Below are 2,753 nucleotides of genomic sequence, written 5' to 3' on the forward strand. Positions count from 1 at the left end.
GCATGCTGAGTGCCAGTTGGACCAGCACCATTTGTTGAATAGGCTGTCCTTTTTTTATTGAATGCTTACAGCACCTTTGTCAAAAATCAGGTGACCATATATGTGAGGGCTCATTTCTGGATCTTCTATTCTATTCCATTGATCCACATGCCTATTTCTGTACCAGTACCATGCAGTTTTCAGCACAATTGCCTTGTAATATAGCTTGAGGTCAGGGATAGTGATTCCCGCAGATGTTTTCTTGTTGTTGAGGATGGATTTCACTATTCTAGGTCTTTTGTTATTCCATATGAAATTGCACATTGATCTTTCCAACTCAATGAAAACTGGGTTGGAATTTTGATGGGGATTGCATTGAATCTGTAGATTGCTTTTGGTAGGATGGCCATTTTTAAAATGTTGATCCTTCCAATCCATGAGCATTGGAGATCATTCCATTTTTTGTGATCATCCTCAATTTTCTTCTTTAGAGGTTTGAAGTTCTTGTCATACAGGTCTTTCACTTGCTTAGTTAGAGTAACACCAAGGTATTCCATAGTTTTTTGACAATTGTGAAGGGTACCTTTTTCCTAATTTCTTTCTCCACATGTTTTTCCTTTGAGTATAGGAAGGCTACTCATTTGTTTGAGTGAATTTTGTATCCAGCCACTTTGCTGAACTTGTTTATCAGCTGTAGGAGTTCTCTGGTGGAATTTTTGGGGTCACTTAAGTACACTATCATGTCATTGGCAAAGAGTGATGTTTTTATCTCTTCCTTTCCGATTTGTATCCCCTTGTTCTCCTTTTGCTGTCTAATTACTCCAGCCAGGACTTCCAGTAATATGTTGAATAGGTAGGGGGCGAGTGGGCAGCCTTGTCTAGGCCCTGATTTTAGTGGGATTGCTTCAAGTTTCCCACAGTTAAGTTTGATGTTGGCTGTTGGTTTGCTGTATATTGCTTTTATTATGTTTAGGTATGGACCTTGGATTCCTGTTCTTTTCAGAACTTTTAACATGAACTGGTGTTGAATTTTGTCGAATGTTTCTCAGCATCTAGTGAGATGACCATGTGATTTTATTCTTTGAGTTTGATTATATGGTGGTTTATGTTGATGGATTTTTTTTATATTAAACAATGCCTGCATCCCAGGGATGAAGCCTACTTGATCATGTCCTCCTATATAACCACCTTTGATCCTCATGCCCTCCTCAACACAAGGAAAATAAAACCCCAAAATCAAAACCACACAGACAGACAGATAGACACAGAGAGAGACAGACAGAGTCTAAACAGTTTTACAGGCTAATACTCATTGCTTTTATTGGTCATACTTAATACTAGTCACTGGTCTGGTTCAAATTTTTTGGTTTCTGAAGTTCCATAAATATTGTACTCACTGAGGCTTGTCTCAGGTATCCTGTTGTTTCCTGGAGTCAGAGTAATCTTGCAATTATACAGGTCATCTAGGGACAGAACTCAAGAGAGCTTCAGGCTGCTGCATATGTCTCTCCTCTCAGCTGCTGGCTCACTGGGTGGGACCATCAACCATCATGCTTACAGTCCATGGGCAGAAGCCGAGGCTCGAGTTTTCCTCCTTCCACAAGTGTAAGCAACTCCAACTTCAGCAGTGGCATCAGGGCCTCTGGCCAGAGCCTCCCAGTGGACTGAGGATTGATCCTACTGAGCAAATCTTGTTCCTTTGTCCACTGCAAATGCATTCCCATACTGCCCCAGTATCAATCGCTGCCAAGTCTCTAGTTTAGCTTCTTGTTCCATGTGGCTATGCTCAGCTATTTTTTTTTTACCAAGCTTATGAGACCAGCTATTAAAAGGATCTTCCCCTCTGTTTTGCCTTTTTACATATGTCCCAGTGATAAGGAAAGACTGTGCACTCTATACATTCTGCCTCCATTGCTGCTTCTTCCCTTTCAGACTCCATGGGTCTTTTATGGGCCCAAGGGCAGATGACACCAACTCGAATTGATCCATTTGCTCTTGATTTTTGAGTCAGTTAGTTTAGCACAAATTTTGATTAATTTTTGGTTTGTTTATTTTACATTATCAGTTGATCTCTGTTTGCTTAAATTTGAACCTCTTGGAGTTCCCAAAAACTAAACTACCAACCAAAGATCATACACTAGCTGCACTAAGAGCCCAAGAGCAGCCTCACAGCTAAGTTTCCATTTGGGTCCCCAAAGAACTGTTGAGGTAGTTGTGCATAAAGGTGTTGCCGGACTGTAGAATCTTTTCCTGAACAGGGCTGCCTTGTCTGGGATGAAGCCTGTCTTGCAGAGATTTGATATGCTAAGGTGGGGCAGACAGGGGAGGCCCACCGGGTCAGCTAAAAGTGGAAAGGGAGAGGGGGAAGAGATTCTGTGAGGCAGGGCCATGGATGTGGATATAAATTTTAAAATGTGTGTTTCAGATTTGAAATATATTTTGTGAAAATTATCCTTACAATTTTCATAAAGACTTTGTTGAAACTATCTAGTGCCTTGATTACCATGCTAGGTAACTTTAATTTGATACATCCTAGTCACCTGTGGAGGTAGTTTCAAAGGAGAGATTGGCCACAATAATAAAATGAAAATAAGTAGTGAATAATTTTAATATTAAGTCTGGGAGTCCATGAACATGGTATATTTTCCATTAAGATCTTTCTTTCTGCAACTTCTGTCATCAATGCTTAATGATTCTTCATAAACAAGTCTTTACAATTGATTCTTTTTGCATTTATTTATCAGGTAGAATCCTGGCACAATTTTGACTCTTAA

The sequence above is a fragment of the Micromys minutus genome (genome assembly GCF_963924665.1).
Source record: "Micromys minutus genome assembly, chromosome: 9".
Classification (NCBI taxonomy): Eukaryota; Metazoa; Chordata; class Mammalia; order Rodentia; family Muridae; genus Micromys; species Micromys minutus.